The sequence below is a fragment of the Bemisia tabaci genome, chromosome 6, assembly GCF_918797505.1.
Source record: "Bemisia tabaci chromosome 6, PGI_BMITA_v3".
Classification (NCBI taxonomy): Eukaryota; Metazoa; Arthropoda; class Insecta; order Hemiptera; family Aleyrodidae; genus Bemisia; species Bemisia tabaci.
Window position 1 is genome coordinate 38,290,873 of NC_092798.1, and position 18,420 is coordinate 38,309,292.

At 39.2% G+C, this 18,420-nt stretch overlaps 1 protein-coding gene across 1 annotated transcript in view; it reads left to right on the plus strand.

Moving 5' to 3' along the window:
* The window catches only part of unc-104 (kinesin family member unc-104), a 147,277-nt gene that overhangs the window by 19,961 nt on the left and 108,896 nt on the right, over positions 1-18,420 (plus strand). Inside the window, exon 2 of the mRNA XM_072301746.1 lies at positions 13,035-13,074. The gene's annotated coding sequence lies outside the window, so the exon portion shown is untranslated. The remainder of the gene's footprint in view (positions 1-13,034; positions 13,075-18,420) is intronic.

An 18,420-nucleotide genomic window follows, 5' to 3' on the forward strand; every position in this document is an offset into this window, starting at 1 on the left:
GATGGCAGTATTAATGGGAAAAAATCGAAAGCTTTCGCCGGAAATCGAAAATTACTGATGGCATCGAATTTTTTAGCCCAAGCAAACCGTTTCGGTGGCAGTTTTCCGTCTCTCACGGAAAATACCTGTTGCATGAAGAAAAAGTCTCAAAAAGTCTATAGTCCTATATATTGAATCTCTCAGTTTGAAAACGAGAAAACGACCCATCTCGAAAGACTAAATTTTGCATGAGACGATACAACTTCGTAACAGCTGGAAAATGAGTGTTTCCACGCAAAAAAATGAATATCGTAAAAAAATCCGAGTTGGGTCGTTTTTGAACTGGAGGATTCAATTTTAGTCGTGACAAAGAAAGTTTTTATGTCGCGATTTTTCCAGTCGTGCGATGGACCTTTTTGATTTAAGTGGACGTCATTCTCCTCGCAACAACGAAATTTTTCTAGTAACGATGACATTTTTTTTGTTTTGTTTTGTTTTTGCGAATGATGGTTGTATTTAATGCTGATTTCTGTGTGTTCTATCCCCTTGAGAACATAGAGATTGTTCAGGAGAACACAAAGGATGTGAAATTTTGAAAATATGTGTGTACCAAGATCCCCGGAAAAAGCGCGCCGAAAATTTTTAGATCATAAAAAAGTTAAATAATTTTCTCTTTTCCGTCTAAATGGCACTAGACGGCAGCTACGCTGCAGATGAATGACTCAAAGTGACATTGACAGCAATAAGTCAGACACCACACCGACCAGACAAAACTCTTTTTTCTCTTATTCGATGCACAATCCAGTTTTTTTTCTATTAACGGGCGCTTTCTTTCCTCCAAATTCATCGTGACTCCGCATTCAATTTTTTCCCTTATCTGCGATTCATTGACCTGCCGTGCATGCATAAACTTGCCTCATCGGTTTTCAACACGGATCCATGAAAAAAGGTGTACACGATAATTATTTTTTGCGAGCAATTTTGTCAAGAGAAATGGGTCTCCAGTAACATTGAAGAACCTTAGCTCGGCATGCACATTGATGCCAAAGTCAGGTACTCTCAAAGTTATATACTCCCCTTAAGCTCGTTTGATTTTTTTAAATCCCAGATGATGGTCGGATCGAAAGTCCCGGCGCAAATATCAACGCCGCTCAATTGATTATACCGCGTTAAGGTGATTCGATGGACGCCACATTTTGTGTCAGAACGTCATGCTATAATTGCTATATGTATATCGCATCGATTTGTTCCATTTTTCCAGCTACTCGCCATTTTTCTCAAATTTCGAGATCGCAATTTTGTTGTCAGGAGGCTGAAGAATTCAGTTACCAATTTTGACAAACAAATTCAACGTGATAAATGCGTGTTTTTCGTAGAGAAAAAATATCGCATCCAAGTGCAGTTTCGATATCAGTATCGAATGCGATATTTTTCCTCTAAAAAAACCACGCCTTCATTACGTTTAATAATTTGTTTGATAAAATTGGTAACTGAATTCTCCAGTCTCCTGCCAACAGAATTGCGATCTCAAAATTCGAGAAAAATTATGAGTATGAAAAAATGTAACCAATCGATACGATATATCGCACGTCGTTTTGACACAAAATTTGGCGTCGATCGAATCACCTTAGTCATCGATGACAGGAATGATCCTCTCGCTAATGTGTATAGGATTTCATTTATTTCCAATTTTTTACACGCGCAGCTGATCTATTGTACCTACCTCAGATTTCAACGGTGGAAGTAAAGAGAGTTCGTCAGGTGGAAAAAATCGGCCCACATCATGTTGAAACGCACCAGTGACGACTCTCAAAAGTTGCCAATATCGCTTTACCTGACTTAATATCCATTATGAATAATCGATTCAAGGCGAGAAAGTCTGCTTCAATAAATATCGATTGTTTTACATTAAAGGGACAGACTCCATAGATGCCAACCCGTAAGAATAGTAAGGAGAGAGCTGAAGTTTCATTCCTCTAGAAATTTTAATGTTAAGTTTGAATATTTTAACCTCTTTTCTTCAAAAACTGTTTTCCATTTCCCTTCCTTTACGTTGAAGTTTTCGAAGTTACGTTGCAAGTAGCTATTTGCCGAAAATTTGTTTTTTGAATTTTCCGTATCTACTTCACTCCGCGTGCATGTGCTCCAAATTCAGATCTACGAACCAGAATATTCGATAATTATACCGATTATTCAAACCAGAAGACCATTTTTCCGATTGCTTAATCAAAGAATTTCGGGGAGCTTCAGAAAGAGGGGCCCGAACGTTCAGTAGACCGAGTATTGACATTTTTTATTTGTCGGGTGAACATAGCATGATATAGGACGTAGGTTTCGTAGGTTTTAAGTTAAAAGCCACTGGAAAAAAACCTCATTGGATCTAGATTCTAGACTCTTAAAAATATTGACAAGAAAAAATACTCATGATTCAATCAGATTTAAGCTTAAATCAAGAACCAAGCCTCTTAATTTGAGCGGATTTCCTTTTGATTTAAGCTTAAATCTGATTGAATCAAGAGTCCTTTTTCTTGTCAATGTTTTCAAGAGTCTGGACTCTAGATCCAATGTGTTTTTTTTTTTCCAGTGTAGGGTGTCCAGCATCAGGATTTTCCTGATTCTATCAGGATTTGAGGTCAATCAGGATTTCATCCCGATATCATCAGGATTTGAGGAAAAATTTGTCGTAAAATCAGGATTTCAGAAAAGTCGGCCGTTCGATCGGATTTTTTTATCGAGCTATTTTTGTGAAGCCACATTCGCCTCCGCAAAAAATGAGGATTTGATCAGGATTTGGAAAAAATGTGAGATCAGGATTTAGCAGTCAAAAATCAGGATTTTATCAGGATTTTCCGAATTGAAAAAAAAAACAACTGGACACCCTGTAAGTTAATGTGGATAGTGAAGTGGGTTTCTATGCCGAAAAATATCTTCACTGGAAAAAAAAACACATTGGATCTAGAGTCCAGACTCTTAAAAACATCGACTAGAAAAAATACTCTTGATTCAATCGGATTTTTGCATAAATCAAGAACCAAGCCTCTTAATTTGAGCGGATTTCCTTTTGATTTAAGCCTAAATCTGATTGAATCAAGAGTATTTTTTCTTGTCAATGTTTTCAAGAGTCAGGACTCTAGATGCAATGTGTGCTTTTTTTCCCAGTGTTCAGTGGCGTAGTTTTGAATTTGATCAACTGGTGCGGTATTGATTAAGGCGCTCTACCCGACAACAACGTACCGCTTTACCACGTGCCCTGCTCAAGAATGCAATTTAGTTCCTCCGTTCCACAGCGAGGGAAAATTGAATTTTCGCTTCTATGCGACCCAGGGTTGGATTTCCGGAGAGAAAGTAATGCTCCTGCCAATGGAATTACGAGACATTCCTATTGTTTGATGGCGTCGCCTGCCTCATCCCTCTTACGACCCCATTAAGCCGCGCTTAAAATTTAACTTTGAAAAGCCAAGACATAACAAAAGAGTTGGAGCGCGTTTCTTTCAGGCTCGTAATTTCAAATCAGAGACAGGAGACAGGGCACAAGTTCAGACCCAGCGCCCAGCGTATGATGCTATACTGTCGTGCTAACACTGAATAAAAATTCTCGGCGTTTTTACCACGGTCCGTTGGTACTTTTACCATCTCACTTTTTTTACCAATTATTGGTAATTTTACCAAGACATACTTGTAAGCTTACCGAAAAACCGGTATTTTTACAGTTTTTTCAGGGAAGAATACCACTTTTATTGGTAATCAATTCCCGGTAACTTTGCCATTTTATCTCGGTAATTCTACCACAGTCGATAAAAAATATTGGCGGTTTTACCAAGGTCCAGTAAAATTACCGAGAAAGTTCAATAATCTCACCGAGATTTCTCGGTAAAATTACCAATTCCATAAATGGTGATTTTACCAAGAAAAAACTGGGATCAAATTGAACCCTGAATTCTTGGTAATTTTACCCTTTTTTTTAGTAAATACACCGAGATGTTTTTTTCAGTGAAGAAGAAAGCCGTATGAGCCCTCAAACGTTGCTGAATTTCCCTCGATAAAAATCGACTGAACTTGGAAAATTGAAAGTATTTCCCCCCCATATTTTCAGACAATGTTGCACGCAATTTAATCTAAAATATGCTAAAATTTCAAGGATAAATGCAAATTTCGAGTTGGCATACTTTTAGCTTTATATTTTAGGGTTTACAAAACAGTTTCTATCGGAAGATATAGCCAAAATATTTGTGCAAACGTATAATAGATCCTTTTTTTGTCGAAACTCTAAAAGCGAGACCAGTATTTTTTTAAGGAACATAATTGTATGACGAACACTTATTGTGTTCAGTTACTTTCTGTCGCAGATTCACCTTAGTTTTTACCCTACTCTTGCCCTATTATCAATAGCTCTTACCGGAAAACAAAATGTAAGGCAGGAAGTCACAATTGAAAAGTTGATTTTTCATTTTTTCGTTGAATAACTTGCTCCCGTTTACCATGCACCGAAAAAAAATCTCGGTGTATTTACTAAGAAAAGGGTAAAATTACCAAGAATTTAGGGTTCTATTTGATCCCAGTTTTTTCTCCGTAAAATTACCATTTATGGAATTGGTAATTTTACCGAGAAATCTCGGTAAAATCATTGAACTTTCTCGGTAATTTTACTGGACCTTGGTAAAAACGCCAATATTTTTTATCGACTGTGGTAGAATTACCGAGATAAAATGGCAAAGTAACCGGGAATTGATTACCAATAAAAGTGGTATTCTTACCTGAAAAAACAGTAAAAATACCGGTTTTTAGGTAAGCTTACAAGTATGTCTTGGTAAAATTACCAATAATTGGTAAAAAAAGTGAGATGGTAAAGGTACCAACGGACCGTGGTAAAAACGCCGAGAATTTTTTTTCAGTGTGAAATTGCCACTTGTTTGGCTAAGTTTTTGCGGTAGGTATGTTGCAACCTCGTGGTCCTTCGTGAACCGGAATCAATAACGCAGCTGACGGCGAGAAGCTAATCCAAGAAGTTTCTCACGGTTAATGAAAAAGAAGGAAACGAAGGAAGAATGAAAAAGAAGGAATTGAAGGAAGAAGAGACGGAAAATCGCCACGACGCGACGCGGTGTATGGTTCCCAAGTTCCACCTATTATGAATATGAATACCACCTGCTCGGATAGATTCGCGTTATTTGCACCTTGCTGGAAACCCGAACTTGGAGACGGAGTTGAACCGGAATCCAGAGCTTACTCTAGCTTTAAAAACGTACGCAGAAAGGAAGCAACGTAGAATCAACGTCGTATCGTCGATACAGGATGCCAAGTTCTTATGAAGTCAAACGCAGTGAAAATTCAAGCTATGGACCAATGAAAGTTGTCGGCGAACCTATATTGAAGTGAGATCTCTCTTGAGAATGGACTTTTAGACAAGATTGAAAACAAAGCATGGAGATCCCCCTATACAAGCACGTTTTTTTTTTTTAATTATTGATTTGAGAATTGTTTCTTACTCATGGTGGTATCTAGAAATGAGATACCTCGTGCCCCAATCCATCGGAGTCTATAAATCCCGTCCCTCAATAGAAAGCGAGGAAAGAGAGAAGAAAAATGGGAAATTGAGATTTTCTCTCTCTCTTTTCCCCCCTTTTTTTAAGGGTGTAGATAGGTATCTTGGTAAAATGATGGGAGATCCTCTAAAAATGACTTGTAGGACTACAGGATACTCTGAGGACATTCTTGTGGCAATTTGAACCCATGAAGAAGATTCCTAGAATATTTGAATATCAGGAATAATCTCAGGATATTCTGATCAGGTTACTAATGTGCGCAGCACATTTCCAGAATGTTGTTAGCGTAATGCGAGAAGCTGCCCAGAACAGACTTGAAACATTCCCAGTACATTGAAATCTGTGGCATATCGGCAGAATATTCTTAGCAGGATGTTTGCACTAGGGGATATATGTTTTTACTCACGATTTTGATGCTAACTCCGTTATTCGATTCAATTTTTTTATGATTTACAGGTAATACGAATGAATGTATTGTGTAAAATGACAATTCACCTCAATATTTTAAGGAAGTAGTGTCTCTTTATCGCGTATCTAACGCACTTCAAAATACAAAGTGATCGATGCATATGCTAGCGGTAATGCAAAGCCTGATTTCCTTAATTTTGATTTCAGCGTTGGAGTCGAGTTTTCTACCATCCGCTAGGGAGGCACCGCGCCCTCGATGAATTTTCCTAATGAATTATTACTGTAACATTATTTATGTATTACATGTAAATCATACAGATTCGCAGGGCTGGATTTACTTACTTGCCGCCCATGGGCCGCCTGTATTTTGCCGCCCCCTTCTCATTCGTTTTGAAACATCAATAAAAACCATCAAGTGAACGTGCCGGAGGGAAAGAGGCGTATAAGACGCGTTTACTCGTGTTGGTCACATTTTTTGCGAAAGCCCTGTCAACACTATACTAGCAAAAGTTCACGGAACTTGGCGCGAAAGTTAAGTTCCGTAAACCTATCTCTGTATGGACAAGGCCCTCCATTTATAAGAGATGAACCAAAAAATTATGAAAGAACAAACATAAATGTGGTTTAATAATCTTAACTTCCGCCGCCGCGCCGCGCTGACCGCACTGTGTTTGACGCAATGCGTGAAGTATTCATGCAGTCTTGTAGGCGCTGTGCGTTTCACGCTGCCTGCTGCTGACCGCAGCGACCGCATTTTGTTTGGCGCAATGCGTGAAGTATTCATGCAGTCTCGTAGGCGCTAATATGTGTTACATGCCGACCGCCGCGCCGCGCCGAGGGTTTCTCCTTTTCATCTCACGTTCTCGTCATCATTGCTCTCTGCGCCGCGCCGTTCCAGGCCAAATTCCGTGTTCGGTTGCTCTCTTAGTCTTAACTCGACTAATTAAAGGTGCTGTCTATTGTATCACAGGAGGACGACAAAATTAGAGATATACTCTCAGGAAACGAGAGATTTTGTCACCTTTTCTCGTTCGTAATTTTTTTTTTTTTTCTGAATCCGATTTTTCTTTATAGTTACATTTAAAAAATTGGAAAATGTGCCGCCCCCTAAATTTGCCGCCATGGGCCGCGGCCCATGTGGCCACCCCCTTAATACGGCTTTGCAGATTCGTAGAAAAACAGAAATGGCATCAAAATCGAAAAGTCTGACGTAGGAAAGGTTTGTAGACAACATACATATGTCATACATCCTCGGATATGCATACGTAACTAATACAGAATGAGGGATATTCTCTTGCCTACCTCGAAAATCGAAGGCGAAATATCAATGTGTGTTACTTTGATACTCCCTTCATGTTAATTCTACTTTTTTTTAAAATTTTCAGTCCCTAAACCGCCTAAACGGTAGTGTATCAGCAATGAAATGGAAGCAACCAGTGCAAAATGCATTTGCATCATGATCGGAGTTGCAACAAAAAGACAAAAAAACTCAAGTATGCGCAGATTTTATCGTATGACATTAATTGCCCTTTTTTTTATTTCTGTTTTCTTTTTTTTGTTTTTATTTTTTATTTTTCGGGTTTTATCAGCAAAACACCATTTTGCGACCAGCACAACCTTAATTGACCAATCAAAAATGAATGTACTTCTGCCAAACGGAACTATGTGCATCAAACTGAGCCCTGAGATCCATAAGAATATATGCATAACAAGGCTCACGTAATGCACATAGCTCCGTTTGGCAGAAATACGTCCAAATACAACATCGTAAATCCTGTTTGTGTCGCGAAAGAGACAAAAATCGATGGACTGATGCGTTACCAACTAATGTATCAACTCAAACGGTAGCCCAGAATTTGTGCTCTCTATAAGAAATGTTCGCATATTCGAGAGAAATTTCACAACCGAGCCTCGCGTCCAATCATCTCGCAAATCTTGCATGCTCGTAGTTCGCGAATATATTTCTTCGGTCCTCTAACGTAAGAGCGTGACTGCTTTTTGAGGCGAGCCCTGACGTCCGTATAACTCCATGCCTCCTAAGGCTCATGCCCATACAGACATACAGAAATACGTTCTTGCGTCAGGAGAGCTATGGTTTATCACCTTGGTCAGCCTCTCGCCGAAGGAAAGTTTGTATACATCAGGTCGGACTCAGAAGTTTACACTCGCACTGTTCATTGCGTTTTATAATTACGCAAGAGCATGCATCCTATTCATCAGCAGTCAGCACTGCATATTGCAGAAATTGTTCTTACCGAATGCTTTCGTCTTTCGCACGCTGCATTTCATTGGCGGATCCAGCAAATGGGCAACATTGTCTTTTCTCCATTTAAACCTATAGAAATGTATCGTTTCTTGGAAGGGTGCTCTGATAAGATCGATAATTCAACATAGGTTAAATAGAGAAAGTCCGATGTTGCCAAATTGCTGTATCCGCTTTTGGCTGCATAGCTTAATTTTTTCGGTCCGCCAGCCTGCTCTCAAAATTCGGAAATTTCATCAATGCGAATGCATTTTTTAACCCTCAATCAGGGCATAGCCCTCCTTACATGCTAAGAAGGGACTTGGGATCTTTAATGAAAGTTGGCTGCACTTATTTGCATGCTCGTTGGTGGAAGTTGGGGAAAGGTTTGATGCCGTCCCATTTTCAAAGGCGAGACATCTTTTTTTCCAATTCCGCATGGGAGCGTTGTAATGACGCTCTAAAGTGTAAAAAAAAATTGCGAACCTAACTTCAAAATTATAAAAATGGCAACATCCTTTCGTCGTCCTTTGAATTCGTCAATTTGCAGGTAGACAGTATTGTTTCTCAACCATCGATATGTATATTATACTGCTTAAGACAAGAGGTCATGCGCTTTGCTTTTTTTATTTTTTTAATATTTAATCGTATACGCATATCTTCCCAAAGACTGAGGTCTTAAGGTGAATCCAGGCTTGGAACTTCGCGATTTGGCCACCACGTCGCGCTGTTCAGAATAGCCGCATATATTTTCCAAAATAATAAAAACCGTAATACTTATTCAAGATTGGAGATCCAGGGGATATGGCAACATACTTGAGGAACACTCAGTGAAAAAATCTTCTCAAAATTCCCAAAAATAAATTCTTAACTACGGCAAAAAGTAATTCCCATTGCGGCAATGGGAGAGAGAGAGAGACAGGACATGATGGATTCCGTTGCGCGCTTGGCCGCCGCCTCTGAGCTGAAAGTTTCAGCCGTACTTTCTCTGCGTTTGTAATTCTGATTGCCAATATTTTTGCTAAAAAAATCAAGCAAAAAATAATCTATATCTTGTGGATCTGCTTTTTGTAATTCGAGGAATATTATTTCAGTAATCGTCGAAGCAAAATGAAATTCTCAGTGATGACTGGTGGCGCTATCTCTAATCTTGAATTATCCCTAATCGAGCCCTGGATTCACCTTAAAAACTCGAAGTTGTGCGAAAATTACGACAGAAGCATTGATTATTTACTTGATTCCCACAAACTACATTGTAAGAAAATCAACTACGATAACTTTATGACTAATCGCAACCGTTGGCGTTTAATCAGCTAGTGATAATTAGTCTTATCCTTAAGAGCGCAGTTTTTTTATCTGTTTTAATTAAACATCCAGTTCTCTTTCAGAGTTTGACTCTGAACTCTTTTTCCTTGATAAAAGCATGTCCCGCGTATGCTTCCATATGAATCCGATTTTGTGTATATTAATTAGTTCAAAGAAAATTCCACAACCGCCGCATATTCAAACGATGTCAGTAACGTAAAGGAATCGTTCAGAGGAAGGACGTAACTTCAAGAGCCTGAATTTTTTAAATGATGGAAAAATGGAATTTATGGATTTGAGAATTTTTGGTCACGTTGGAGAAATTTTAGTTTTAGAGAAAGTTTACCAAACAAGCAACCCTGATAGAATTCGAATACGGGAATTGACAAGGGGTCTGTTGTAATCTCTGTGAATATTTGAAGGAGAATGGACCACTAGACAAGGTACGGATTTCAGCATTCTGATGCACGTTTCTTAATTAAAATTTCACGTAGAATACGACGCGCACAACGAAAATTACCGAAATCAACTCCTTCCAAAGATATTTAATGATTCTTGATGCGTGAATTCAAACCACCCGCTCATGAAAACTCAATGCTCTGCGTGATTCACATCGTGCGCTAAACGTTATCATGACAGTCTCTGCGATATGAAAATCTGGCAACCTCAATCTTGACGCTTTGGCTCAGCTGTAGCAAATTGCTTATAGTTTGAACAACACATGGTAGGAAATGAACATCGCTCGATCGAGAAGCTTTTTGAAACCGTTGTAGTGCGCGATTTGACTCACGTAGAGCTTTGAGTTTCTTGTGAGCGGGCAGTTCAAATTCCTCGTAACCAATGTGAAATAAAAGCGTTAATATCATTCGTTTGGAGTTTGTTTCATTAGTTTTCGTTGCGCGAATCATGCCCTACGTGAAATTCTGGTTAAGAAACATGTATCAGAATGCTGGAATTCGTACCTTATCTAGTGGTCCATTACGAATCGTAATGCTCTATTTCCAACCCTACATCATTCTGCGATCCATTTAAATCCCGAACCAACGTCTGCGAGGAATCCCGAGACATTTTTTAAGAGATCGACACGGCTGTTGCCCGCGGACGCTCGGCATGGCGTATCAACAGGGAAAAGCTTTTCGGCAGCGAAGGTCATCGGCAAGCTCTCAGCCTGTCGAAAACTACTCCACTCGGCGCGACGAAGTTTCCATGTTAAAAAAGTTGTGGATGAGCCGGGAGCCGGTAAATTGAGCCGTTCGGAAAGGGAAAGGAGTTCAAGGAAGGGCAGAAGCAGGTCGCGCCGCTCTTCTCCTCTTGAAACTCGCATCGTAATTGGAGAAAATGAAATGGAAGTAATTGAGTGTTCCCCACTGGAAAGAGACAAGAAAACCGTCGGCACAAAGTTTAATTCTGTGGACAAACCTCTCGACAAGAATAACTATTTTTTCTCGTGGTTCTTACTCTCAGCCTCTTCGGGTTGAGTCAGGACCCTACCCTCTGTAATATGACCGCTCACTGGAAAAAAAAAACACATTGGATGTAGAGTCCAGACTCTTGAAAACATTGACAAGAAAAAAAATACTCTTGATTCAATCAGTTTTAAGCTTAAATCAAAAAGAAAGCCGCTAAAATTAAGAGGCTGGGTTCTTGATTTAAACTTAAATCCGATTGAATCAAGAGTATTTTTTCTTGTCGATGTTTTTAAGAGTCTGGACTCTAGATCCAATATGTTTTTTTTTCCAGTGCTGTGTAGAATCTAGAAAAAAGCGTGCTTATTTCGGTTTACTATTTTTTTCGATCTCATATCTCTACCTTTTTTTTTTAAAAAAAAAAAAAAAAAAAAAAAAAAAAAAAAACTAACGGAATTTCTTGAAAATATTGAAGTATTTATTCGTCTAATAATACACGGGTATAGTTGGAAAGCTTGCGAAAGTCAGTTTTAAGCAATTGAGGAGCTTTCCGGAAAAAGTGCACGTAGCAAAAAATCGCGTGTGAGAAAAAAGCATTTTAAGTTTCCATCATTAGTTTTTGGCCACTGATGGTAACTTCCATCGCAGCTTGGACTCCCGATCTAGAACGTAAGTAACAGTCAGTGGGCATAGAGTAATGATAGAAACTTCAAATGCATTTTTTCAAACGCGATTTTTTGCTTTATGTGCCCTTTTTCCGGGAAAGCTCCTCAATTATTGACATTGAACTTCACACAAAATTAAAGGCACTTGTAATCTCATGGCCTAATTTGCAAATATTGTAACTTAAAGACAGAGACCCAACAAAAGTTTACGATAATGTACCATCTATAGGTACAGAATATCTGTTTCGTTGCGATAAAACGACTATCGCCGCGCCAACCCATGCAAGTAATAGTTTGAAACTGAAATTTTTTCTGTTTTGCCTTACTTACATCCTGCAGCATTTTCTTCTTCTTTTTTCTTCTTCTTTTCTCTTTTTTCTTTTTTGGTGCGGAAGTTGGGAGAAAACTGAGTCCCGCGAACTACTGCTCGCATGTGCCGCCCGGTAACAGGCAGGGCCGGATTAAGGGGGTGGCCACATGGGCCGCGGCCCATGGCGGCAAATTTAGGGGGCGGCAAATATTGTAATTTTTCAAATGTAAGTATCAAGAAAAAAATCCGATTCAAAAAAAATCACAAATGAGGAAAGGCGAAAAAATCTCTCATATCCTGAGAATTAAAGTATAGTAATTTCTAATTTGTCCGTCTTTCGGTGATACAAGAGACAGCGCCTTTCATTAGTCTAGTTGAGAGAGAAACCAAACACGCAATTTGGCCTAAGAGACCAGCGCGGCGCAGAGAGCAATGATGGCGAGAACTTGAGATGGAAAGGAGAAGCCCTATCGGCGCACCGGTCAGCATGAAACACAACATATTAGCGCCTACAAGACTCCACGAATACTTCACGCATTGCGTCAAACGTAGTGCGGTCAGCAAAGATTGGCGTGATACTCATATTGCCACAAGACTGCATGAATACTTCACGCATTGCGTCAAAAACAGTGCGGTCACTTGGTCAGCAGCGGTCAGCGTGAAACGCATAGCGCCTACAAGACTGTAGGGATACTTCACGCATTGCGCAAACACAGTGCAGTTGGCGTGGTGGCGGAAATTATGATCATTAGACCACATTCATGTTTATTCTTATTAATAATTTTTTCGTTCTTTTCTTATAAATGAAAGGCATTGTCAACACAGAGATAGGTCTACGGAACTTGATTTTCGAGCAAAGTTCCGTGAACTTTTGCTAACGTTGACAGGGCTTTCACAAAAAATGTGCCAAACTCGAGTAAACGCGTCTTATGTACCCCTCCTCCTCCAGCACGTTCACCTGATGGTTTTTATGGATGTTTCAAAACGAATGAGATGGGGCGGCAAAATACAGGCGGCCCACGGGCGGCAAGAAGGTAAATCCGGCCCTGGTAACAGCCAGCCGCAGACGACTAAAAGGAAATTTCATCTTAAAGTTTCGATCTCTTGAATTGGGAACGAATAACGGTACAGCTAACAATTTTACACCTAATGACGTTTCATTTTCTTTGTTTTCAGATCTGCGGTCGATAAACTACTACATAGCGGCTCGGTTCCAGTAAGTACACCAGCTTCTGTTTCTTTTCGTTTTCGAAATTATTTTCATCATGCGGCCTTTATCCTGAGCCGGACAGTGGGCCGCCTTTCATATTGGACGTATCTCAATCGAAAATAACTATCTTTATTGTGATCTGGACTCTTAGACTCATAGAAATACATGCAGAGCAGCATGATTGTTGAAATTGATAGATAGAGCGATAGACTAAGTATGGAGCAGTTCTATTGGTTGAAATGTTCGGTTCTTATACTGCCGTGCTAAGGAAGAACGCCGTATGAACATTCGAGAGTTGCCGAATCTCCTCGGATGAAACATGTGGTTTTGACGAAGTTTATGCATAATTTTCCTTGAAATTTTCAGATATTTTAGATTAAATTGCCAACAAAATAGCCTGAAAAATTGAAAGAAAAATATTCAAAATTTCCCCAGTAAATTCGTATTTTATCGAAGGAAATTTGGCAACTCTCGAATGTTCATACGGTGTTTTTCCTTAGCAGTGACTAAGCACGGCAGTTTAGGTTGAAGGGAGAAACTCAATGACCAACTAATGGGTCTCTCGTGGGTTTCCGTTAGTTAGTCTATTACCTTCTTCCTTTGTCCATTTCCATCACCTGCTTCCTCTAATAGGATGCCTTCTTATCCCTTTTGTCTTCTTTGTCTATAGATTTCAACAATCATCAGGACAGTGAAGATAGTTTTTTTTGACTTAAATGAGTGAATTTATTCATTGCGCATCATTATCGTTTCATTGAATGATGATGGGACTTCAAGAAAACGAGCGTGAAGTGGCACTACTCAGATGTAGCCACTCATGTCAACATGAAAAAGTATACACTTTGAGAAAAGCGGCGAAGTGCCATTATTTCAAAGCTCGTCGAGAAATAGGAGCACGCGGTGCGGCGCCCTCAACAACAAGGATTCCAGGTAAAATCAACGAAGGAAATAGTCGAGCTCGGGTCTCTAATAAATTGAGCGTTCCAGGCATCCCGAGTTTTGACCAGTGAACAAGAAATAAATTGCTCGCCGATTATAACCCGCCTGCAAGTCATTGCACCATCGCTGAAAACGTTGCCACAACTTTATTTATGATTAATGATAAAATAGTAATCCCAAGATGCTTATTTTTATTGTTTAAACAGGTTGCTAATGCATTTCGGGAACCTCGTCCCATCTTCAGAGCATTATTACAGCACAGTGGTGGATACAATTTTAAAAAAGGCTACGATTTTAGGTCACATGTCGGAAAAATACACGATACAGACCAATACAAAAGACAATACAGCAGGTCCAGTAGCATGACAATATAGGAGCAAGCATAATTGGAACAAGCTCAATCAATTTTACCCGTATAGATTTCTGGGCAGTGGACAGCATGTAATAAAAAAGTAGCCTGCATGAAATGAGTATTAAAAGGAATAAGAAATTTGGAAAATGTAATAAATGTGAATAAAAATGAAAAAGATGCATTTTTGGCTCTTTTTTTTATTATTAATCATTATAGATGCAATATGTGGCTGAAGAACTTTCCACAACTTTAGGTCTGTAACACAAAATTAGCGTCGTGGCAACCTTTTCACAACCTTTTCGGCAACCATTTGCTGAGTGATAATGATCGCGAAAAAATGTCAATATGCGTCCATCGAGGTGGATGTTTCCCCCGCTCGGAGGGGGCATATTTTTAAATATTATTTCAAAATTGCCGCACAGTGGATCGAGTCAATCAGAAAGGTCGGACATGAAATTTTTGACTTGAAGTGAAAATTTCGATGTTTATTCGTCTCATTTTAAATTTTTAAGGGGTGCCTCCAGAAGAAAATTTCACGAGGAAATCAATGGAACCACCTTTAGAACCTCAAAATGTTGTATAAACGAGTCATGAGCTTTTAAAGTTTCCAAATTTTGTCTCCCATTGACTAGATCCACTGTGCGCCGGCCATGTCCAATGAGGTAAAGATCATTTAGGAGACTGAATGGAATCGCACATTTGCTTTGATGGGAATCTGTGGTGCTCGAATGAAAATTACTTTCCATAATGTAATGGACGTCTATGGACAGGGTAAGATTTAAACTTCCTCGAGACTTATTCCCTCATTAGAATTTCTCGCAAAACAAGTTGAACATTTCGGAAACTTCCGAAATGTACTCTTAGGTTAAAAGTCCACGTTTTTCGTTTACATTAGAATTAATGAATTCAAACTTCTCGCTTGCGAAAAAGCTAAACTCAACGCAGGTCAAATCAACAATGCGATCTTATCCTTTCGGAAAATGAACAGTTTTTGATTTTTTTTTTTAAATCTCTCCTCTAATTATTTGCGAACCTCTAAAGTATCGCAAGGAAAATGCAGCATACCGTAAACACTATTCCATCGTACAATGTAAGTCAGTTTAGTCGCTGATTTGACGCAAGTAAAAACTTTCATTCACCCAAATGTCATAAAAGATGCTTACTGAGGCGTAGTAGGCATTTGAGCACTACTAAAAACGCTTTGTAAACCACATGTCGCATCGCTGAGGTACCCTGCAACCTTGTTTCATACTGATTTGCTAAGGAAAAACGCCGTATGAGCCTTCAGACTTTGCCATATTTCCTTAGATGAATTAAGAATTTTCAGGAAAACTTATGAGTAGATAGAGGTAGTATGTTCCTGTGTAGCGATATCCTTTCCTCTCTCGATATGAAGTTTAAATTAAACACAAACTTTCTCAGTAGTTTTATATTGAGACTGCCCTCTTACGGTGTACGGTTGAATCACTTACCAGCTATCCAGATAGATATCGACAAGGAGTCTGTCTTGTCCTTTCATTTCATTTTCATTCTATTATGCACTCAATACGCACTCCACGGTCAATTGGCCCTCTTCAAGGCAGCGGTGCATCAGGAAGGTCTTGTAATTGCATCCTGACTTGCATCTGGTTATTCGCACCGACTCATTACCAATTATTACTGTGCCCCAGATATTGATCTTTATCTAACAATTTCTTATATTTTTCAATTATTTGCTCGACCTTCATCTCATCTCATAATTTCCCTATTCGTTACACCATCGCACCAGTTATTGCAAATTGCACCAAAGAACGAAAACTTGTGTTGGAAAGGCTATCGCTACGCTAGAACATTTTACCTCTATATACTCTCGTGAATGATTTTTTTTTATTTTTATAGAATTTTAGTTGTAATTCAATCGACACCTCCTGAGAATTTTAGAGGAAAACATACACAGATTTTCTGAAGACAGTCGTTCCGGGAGAAAGTGAGCCTCAGCGGAAATTTTTCCCAATTTTTTTTCTCTGGCCCTAAACTGTTGACAACTTTAAACAATTACACAATACAGCGCCGGCGCAATGCTTGAAGTATACCGACAGTTTTGACGGCGCTTCCAGCGATCGTTTTTCGCGCGTAGCTCAAATTTTTTGGGTTCTTTTCCGGAATACGAGGTATACTATACCCTTCCACGGTCACAATTATGGAGCAACAAAACTTTCTCGCATATCCCTTTATTTGCTGTTGGGGTCCCCAACAGCAAATAAGGGCTTGGTCTCTTTCCCGCTGACCCAGAGATTTCAATGCAGGGCAGAGAAGTGGATGGGATGTAATGGGTGATACAACTATTTTGACTTCCAAATAGCCAAAATTGCATATCCACAAAATGAAGGAGAACGTTAACTATTTTCGGCTGACTCAGAGACTTTAACGCAGAGTAGAAAAATAGAATGGCGCGAAATACATGATACAACTATTTTGACTTCCAAGAAAATAAAATTGCGTGTCCACAAAATGAAGGTAACTTTGTCATTCCAACTATTCGGACCGTGAAACTCAACTTTCAGATTTTTTGACCGATTCTTCGATTCGTATAACCGAGCTCATGAGGTGAAGAGAACTGATCTAAATTTCAGATACGCTTGAAATGCTCATTTCGAAGTACGTATCCGCCAACTTCCTTTTCAAATTTTTTTCTGACTGTTTCTTATTCCCTTCCTCCTTTCCCCTGGATCCGCTCGGAGTGAATTTTCAATAAATTCGCCGACAATATCAGTCCAAGGTTGAACCAATAATTCCGCCTAGACATTCAATGGTACAGTTCTTTCGAATCCAAATAAACTACCTCAATAATACCTACGTTGAACAAACGGCGACAGTGACCGCGATCTCAATATGTCTGTAATTGCACAGCTGCTCGCAGCAAAACTAACCTATCTCAACAGTTCAGAGACTTTTCGACTTCCAGGCAATAAATTCAAGGTCTACACACGACCTATACCACAATATCTCTGCAAGACTAATTTACACGTGATTAGCGTTGATGATATAACGTGATGAATTTTTTTAATGTTTTTTTTTTTTTTTTTTTTTTACATTAGAACCAACCAATTGGATTTGAAACCCATGGCGTCTAGGATCGAGGAATAATCCGGGAAACCCAGGATTCATCTGGAAAATCAAAAAAAATCAGGGAATCTTTTCCAGAAACCGGGAATCATTTCTTCTATCGCTTAGAGTCTTTTATTAGTTTTCTAATTTTGCGGAAATTTTAAGCACCTATTGTAATTACTGTAAGTTGGAATTTCTTAGCCAACGTGCGTTAAAAAATTCAGAAAACTAGAAATCTCAATGCAGAGGGAAAGAGCAGCTTGGTAGCAGAAAATTCAGGAGGCTGAGCGCGTCTGCATCCGTCATATCCGTGTGTAAAAATTATTTTTAAAGTAAGTTTTCCAACTGAAGGTGTTATCACTGAAAAAAAAGAAGCTTAGATCAAGCATGATAATTCTTGAATTTGCCGCCAAGAATTTTTTTTTTTTATCTTGCTTTAAGCTGGCTTTTTCTTGATTAAAGAAAAATAATGCTTGGGTTAAGCAAAAAAGTAGCTTACATTAACCAGCAAAATTCTTGATTGAAGAAGAAATACGTCTTGGCGGCAAATTTAAGATTCTTTTTTTTTTTTTTCAGTGTAGCTTTTATACCTGCATTCCTCTAAAGTCTGTCCCGGCCTGGCGCAAAAGTTGCGTCAAATGCTTTCAGACCCGCCGGTGCAAAATCGGTTCCGAGTTGTCTTTAATGAGTTTATGACAGTGCAATCTTGCAAAGCCGGGCGTTGAGGATAAAGGAGTCAGGTGGCTCACTGCCAAGGTGCCGGGACTTCGAGATTCATGTCAAGAACACTGTGAGTCAGAACGATGCAGGCGCAAATTGCTTGCAACAATGTAGTATGCAATGAGTTCAAAGCACTCCCTCGCAACAATGTAATATGCGAGCACAAAGTGCACGTTGCCTTCGAGTGGAGAGTAGCAGCAGGAACTCAAACATCACCATCCAGTGGGAAGTGGGAAGTAAGTTGCGATTTCTTC